Source organism: Oncorhynchus gorbuscha, unplaced genomic scaffold (genome assembly GCF_021184085.1).
Source record: "Oncorhynchus gorbuscha isolate QuinsamMale2020 ecotype Even-year unplaced genomic scaffold, OgorEven_v1.0 Un_scaffold_1758, whole genome shotgun sequence".
NCBI lineage: Eukaryota > Metazoa > Chordata > Actinopteri > Salmoniformes > Salmonidae > Oncorhynchus > Oncorhynchus gorbuscha.
The window spans coordinates 42,501-50,000 of record NW_025746446.1 but is presented as its reverse complement, the minus strand read 5'-3'; the positions used below and the strand labels follow the sequence as shown (position 1 = coordinate 50,000).

The following is a 7,500-nucleotide window of genomic DNA, read 5'->3' as shown; positions in this document are numbered from 1 at the left end:
TTGCCCTTCACAAGCTGTTGAAAAGCCAGTTTTCCCAGTGACAGAATGCTCTCTTTATTCCAGTGTGGACCTGTCTCTTCTTTCCCAAGATACTTTTCATTCTTCTGTTTGGTATGAAACACCACAAGGTGTGTGTACATCTCAGTCAGAGTCTTGGGCATCTCTTCTCTCTTGTGTTTCAGCATGTGTTCAAGGACTGTTGCAGAAATCCAACAGAAGACTGGAATGTGGCACATGATGTGGAGGCTCCTTGATGTCTTTATGTGTGAGATGATTCTGCTGGCCAGGTCCTCATCACTGAATCTCTTCCTGAAGTACTCCTCCTTCTGTGGGTCATTGAACCCTCGTACCTCTGTCACCTGGTCAACACACCCTGAAGGGATCTTATTGGCTGCTGCAGGTCGGGTAGTTATCCAGAGGAGAGCAGAGGGAAGCAGATTTCCCTTGATGAGATTTGTCAGCAGAACATCCACTGAGGTTGACTCTGTGACGTCCCAACAGATCTTGTTCTTCTGGAAGTCTAGGGGCAGTCGGCACTCATCCAGACCATCAAAGATGAACAGAACTTTGTACTTGTTGTAGTTGGAGATTCTTGATTGTTTGGTTTCCATTGAGAAGTGATTAAGAAGTTCAATGAAAGTGTGTTTGTCCTCTTTCATCAAATTCAGCTCCCGGAAAGGGAATGAAAATACAAATTGGACATCCTGATTTGCTTTTCCTTCAGCCCAGTCCAGAATGAACTTCTGCACAGAGACTGTTTTTCCAATGCCAGCGACTCCCTTTGTCAGCACAGTTCTGATAGGTTTGTCTTGTCCAGTTAAGGGTTTGAAGATGTCGTTACATTTGATTGCAGTCTCTGGTCTTGCTTGTTTCCTGGTTGTTGTCTCAATCTGTCTCAGCTCATGTTCATTATTGACCTCTCCTGTTCCACCCTCTGTGATGTAGAGCTCTGTGTAGATCTTATTGAGAAGTGTTGGGTTTCCTTGTTTAGCGATCCCCTCAAATATACATTGAAACTTCTTCTTTAGATTAGATTTGAGTTCACGTTGGCAAATCACAGCAAGCTCATCTGAATCTAGAAATAACAGAGGATATTAATATTATGTCTGTTTTAATGCCTACAGTATTGAAGGACTGTTATAAAGTTGTAAATTATAATAATGTATTCTCTAAACTGACTGTATAAATGTGTAAATGTTTTCATAATGCGTTACAGACTGGTGTGACTGATTATATTATTATTGGTATTATTGATGGTATTATTAATGTTCTCTCTCTAAATTAATCAACACAACACATCCCTGCTGCTACTTGATGAGGTCACTAGGTGTTGTGTTAAGGCTGCTACAATATCATTGAGTTACACAGCTACTTTAGCTGTACTTTAGCTACAGCTTTTAAATGTTATAAAACAGCATTCAACATGAGGCAGACAGATCTTACATTTCTCCAGTGTGTCAGCAAGCTCCATCTGGTTCATTTTCCTCAGGATGTGCAGTGTGATCTTCAGAGCCCCCTCTCTGGCACTGCTCTCCTGCTTCTCATCTTCAGCGTCCACCACTTCCTTATCCTGCTTCTGACTCTCAAAGCCTTCTGGGAGTTCTGGACTAAGAATCCTCTTGAACATCTTCAGCTCGTTCTTCACAAATGTCATAATTTTCTCTTCAAGCATCTGAAATAAATAAAGTAAATTAGTTAAGCAAGAGAATAAATGCTTCTCATTAACACATTAATGAATGATTGACAGATCAACTTTACTTGAGGTAAACAAAAACAAATGTACATAACAGGACCACATACACTGAATATGGAGGCCAGGTCTGTTTGATGACTCTGGGAAGACTGACCACTGAGAATCTCTGACTCTGATCTCTCCTGTTGGTTTCTGTGGACAAGACATGAGATTACATCTCCTCATCCAGGGAGTACACACACACACACACACACACACACACACACACACACACACACACACACACACACACACACACACACACACACACACACACACACACACACACACACACACACACACACACACACACACACACACACACACACACACACACACACAGGGAATGTTGTGTTTGTTTAATATTGTTTTAGGACTATGAAAATGGACAAAATGATGAGCCTATGGATTATGAAAACAACAACAATAAATGGGAAAATGGGAGGAGAAATGACTAGAGACAGTGTTGTTTAACTCACTGACCAGGACCCATGAGTTCTTCTTACCTTTGTTCAGTAGAAAAGTCTCCCTCTCTAAAGTATAGAGGAGGATTCATAGACCGGTCACTCTTCATGGACACACAGCTGGGAACAGGGGAGGCTGGTCTCTCCTGCTTGATTGGGCTTCAACACAACAGAGACAAACATTACATCTCTCATCTTCTCTGAGCTCAGATGGGAAACATAATTATCAGAGTTTCATTCCAAAAAGCTATATATCCATTTTCAGAAATGTTTGTAAATTAGCTTTTATTGTTTAAAGAAGTTATGTTTGTTAAGTTTTTTTTCTAAATGAGGAGATGGCACGTGGGTACCTGCTTCTATAAACCAATGAGGAGATGGCATGTGGGTACCTGCTTCTATAAACCAATGAGGAGATGGCACCTGCTCCTATAAACCAATGAGAATGCAGTGCTAGGTTTTACAGATCTGCTTCACAAATAGAACTGATGATCAATAGACAACTCGTTGAACACGAATAATGAGACTATAAGAGAACCAGTACTGAGTCAATGTGCAGGTTTTTACCAGGTAGTTGAAAATAATGAGAATATAAGGAGTACCAGTACTGAGTCAATGTGCAGGGTACCAGGTAGTTGAGGTAATAATGAGACTATAAGGAGTACCAGTACTGAGTCAATGTGCAGGGTACCAGGTAGTTGAAATAATGAGACTATAAGGAGTACCAGTACTGAGTCAATGTGCAGGGTACCAGGTAGTTGAGGTAATAATGAGACTATAAGGAGACCAGTACTGAGTCAATGTGCAGGGTACCAGGTAGTTGAGGTAATAATGAGACTATAAGGAGTACCAGTACTGAGTCAATGTGCAGGGTACCAGGTAGTTGAGGTAATAATGAGACTATAAGGAGTACCAGTACTGAGTCAATGTGCAGGGTACCAGGTAGTTGAGGTAATAATGAGACTATAAGGAGTACCAGTACTGAGTCAATGTGCAGGGTACCAGGTAGTTGAGGTAATAATGAGACTATAAGGAGTACCAGTACTGAGTCAATGTGCAGGGTACCAGGTAGTTGAGGTAATAATGAGACTATAAGGAGTACCAGTACTGAGTCAATGTGCAGGGTACCAGGTAGTTGAGGTAATAATGAGACTATAAGGAGTACCAGGAGTCAATGTGCAGTACTGAGTCAATGTGCAGGGTACCAGGTAGTTGAGGTAATAATGAGACTATAAGGAGTACCAGTACTGAGTCAATGTGCAGGGTACCAGGTAGTTGAGGTAATAATGAGACTATAAGGAGTACCAGTACTGAGTCAATGTGCAGGGTACCAGGTAGTTGAGGTAATAATGAGACTATAAGGAGTACCAGTACTGAGTCAATGTGCAGGGTACCAGGTAGTTGAGGTAATAATGAGACTATAAGGAGTACCAGTACTGAGTCAATGTGCAGGGTACCAGGTAGTTGAGGTAATAATGAGACTATAAGGAGTACCAGTACTGAGTCAATGTGCAGGGTACCAGGTAGTTGAGGTAATAATGAGGGTACTATAAGGAGTACCAGTACTGAGTCAATGTGCAGGGTACCAGGTAGTTGAGGTAATAATGAGACTATAAGGAGTACCAGTACTGAGTCAATGTGCAGGGTACCAGGTAGTTGAGGTAATAATGAGACTATAAGGAGTACCAGTACTGAGTCAATGTGCAGGGTACCAGGTATTGAGGTAATAATGAGACTATAAGGAGTACCAGTACTGAGTCAATGTGCAGGGTACCAGGTAGTTGAGGTAATAATGAGACTATAAGGAGTACCAGTACTGAGTCAATGTGCAGGGTACCAGGTAGTTGAGGTAATAATGAGACTATAAGGAGTACCAGTACTGAGTCAATGTGCAGGGTACCAGGTAGTTGAGGTAATAATGAGACTATAAGGAGTACCAGTACTGAGTCAATGTGCAGGGTACCAGGTAGTTGAGGTAATAATGAGACTATAAGGAGTACCAGTACTGAGTCAATGTGCAGGGTACCAGGTAGTTGAGGTAATAATGAGACTATAAGGAGTACCAGTACTGAGTCAATGTGCAGGGTACCAGGTAGTTGAGGTAATAATGAGACTATAAGGAGTACCAGTACTGAGTCAATGTGCAGGGTACCAGGTAGTTGAGGTAATAATGAGACTATAAGGAGTACCAGTACTGAGTCAATGTGCAGGGTACCAGGTAGTTGAGGTAATAATGAGACTATAAGGAGTACCAGTACTGAGTCAATGTGCAGGGTACCAGGTAGTTGAGGTAATAATGAGACTATAAGGAGTACCAGTACTGAGTCAATGTGCAGGGTACCAGGTAGTTGAGGTAATAATGAGACTATAAGGAGTACCAGTACTGAGTCAATGTGCAGGGGTACCAGGTAGTTGAGGTAATAATGAGACTATAAGGAGTACCAGTACTGAGTCAATGTGGAGGGTACCAGGTAGTTGAGGTAATAATGAGACTATAAGGAGTACCAGTACTGAGTCAATGTGCAGGGTACCAGGTAGTTGAGGTAATAATGAGACTATAAGGAGTACCAGTACTGAGTCAATGTGCAGGGTACCAGGTAGTTGAGGTAATAATGAGACTATAAGAAGTACCAGTACTGAGTCAATGTGCAGGGTACCAGGTAGTTGAGGTAATAATGAGGCTATAAGGAGTACCAGTACTGAGTCAATGTGCAGGGTACCAGGTACACACACACACACACACACACACACACACACACACACACACACACACACACACACACACACACACACACACACACACACACACACACACACACACACACACACACACACACACACACACACACACACACACACAGGGAGGGAATGTTGTGTTTGTTTAATATTGTTTTAGGACTATGAAAATGGACAAAATGATGAGCCTATGGATTATGAAAACAACAACAATAAATGGGAAAATGGGAGGAGAAATGACTAGAGACAGTGTTGTTTAACTCACTGACCAGGACCCATGAGTTCTTCTTACCTTTGTTCAGTAGAAAAGTCTCCCTCTCTAAAGTATAGAGGAGGATCCATAGACCAGTCACTCTTCATGGACACACAGCTGGGAACAGGGGAGGCTGGTCTCTCCTGCTTGATTGGGCTTCAACACAACAGAGACAAACATTACATCTCTCATCTACTCTGAGCTCAGATGGGGAAACATAAGAAGAGTTTCACAAATAGAACTGACTTCCAGACGTTAGTTAATGGCGCGTGGGTACCTGCTTCTATAAACCAATGAGGAGATGCAGCGCGAACTGCGTCACAAATATAACTGACTTCCAGACGTTAGTTAATGGCGCGTGGGTACCTGCTTCTATAAACCAATGAGGAGATGCAGCGCGAACTGCGTCACAAATATAACTGACTTCCAGACGTTAGTTAATGGCGCGAGAGCAGTGTGTCATTTAAAATGACGAGATTAATTTATCGACGCGAGCGTTGTAGTCAGTCTGTCAGCCCCGCTAAAAGGCTGGTGTCGTTACTCTGCCTTCTCCGGGGCATGTTGAGGTACATTTACTAACCGGGAGGGTTGAAAGATATAATTTATTGGAGGGCTGGAAGACGCACTCTCGAGGTTGTTTACTCACAATATCAGATATTAAATATATTTTTTATAATGAATGTATATTGAGGTTGAGGTTCTGACTAGTGATTATTTACCCGGGGTTCAATACCTGCTATTGAGGCGCTCTGAAAATAATATTCAAACGTTCGGTCCTTGAACACAGAGGGGTTAAACACTAAAGTTACCGTCCATCTAGTGAAGAGAGGAGAACCGGACAGAGGTAGCCAGCATCCGTCAACGAGAGAGGGAGAAGCGGTGATGATGTAGTGGTAGCTATGGTAACTAGGATGCTGCTGGTAGAGTAGCTAGCTAGCTTACCGAGCTGTACCGACTAGCTAGGATAACTAGGATGCTGCTGGTAGAGTAGCTAGCTAGCTTACCGAGCTGTACCGATTGGCTAGCAGGTCGTTCGTCTGTCCCTCGTCTCGATGATGAATCCGGTGAAACACAAATTGAAACAAGGATAGAGAGTGAAAAGGATCTGGCTACACTCACACTGTCCCTCACCGTAAAGAAAAAAGCAAATTGAACAATAAACTTCGGTGTCTCAACACTAACAAACTCCGTCATATTCCCCAAGATCACCTCAGTCCACTCTGCGCGTAACCGGACAATATCCACACCGAACGTGGACGCGGACAGTTCTGTACGGGGACGCGGACGGGGACGCGGACAGTTCTGTACGGGGACGCGGACAGTTCTGTACGGGGACGCGGACAGTTCTGAGGGGACTTCTGTAGTGAGCTGTGCAACACAATAACCTAAACCCAGTCTTTACAGTGGGTTACATTAGTAATATTCATTTTTTTATTATTATGTTTAACAAACATTTTTACAAAATTATAACAACGTTTTGAGATCAAACATTCAGTTTTTTTATAACAATATTTTGAGATCTGGGACCATATACACAAAGTGTCTCAGAGTAGAAAATTGGTCGTATAAGTGCTGAGAATAAAGACATTTTACACTAATGAGTATAAATTACCTAGTTACCTACCCATTACCTAAATTACCTACCCACCTAGTCAGCAGATATTTAGGACACCTCGTGAGCTGTCTAAGTAGTTAAGAGTTAACAGCAGCTGTCCTAAGTAGTTAAGAGTTAACAGCAGGTGTCTTGATAATACTATAGAATCATGCAGTGAGTCAGTGGTTCCTGAGCCACATGTAATTGCATTGCAGTAATTAAAAATAATGTTTTTATATTTCTATGTGATCAACCCATAAATAATATAGACCTACATGCAACAGTATGTCTTGTGCTTTTGGCGATGAGTTATGTATGATAATTTTGCATAACAAGTAATACCATGTTTGTCTGCAGAGCATTTTGTCTTCATTTTGGCAGATTAACTAAGGCTTATTTCTGAAGATTAACTCAGGTTTTCACCCAGTGGCTAAGGAGTTGGAGCTGTGTCTGAAAGGTGGCTGGTTTGAATCCCGTGAGCTGGAAAAAAAACTGCTGCTGGGTTCACCACGTCAAAACCTCAAAACATTAACCTTTCGTTGATCAGAACTCTAGAGGTTCTTCTTCGCTGAACCCAAAAAATATAACTTTTTTCATAAGACTCCTGAACAGGTAACCAATGGTTACCCAACCTATTTACATTGTGTGTGTCCCCCTCTTTTATGCTGCTGCTACTCTCTGTTTATCTTATAAGCACAGTCACTTTAACGATACCTACATGTAC

General features: G+C 42.0%; 1 pseudogene; it reads right to left on the bottom strand.

Annotated features, from left to right (window-relative positions):
* Positions 1-7,500, bottom strand: part of LOC124024174 — a 15,560-nt pseudogene that overhangs the window by 6,702 nt on the left and 1,358 nt on the right.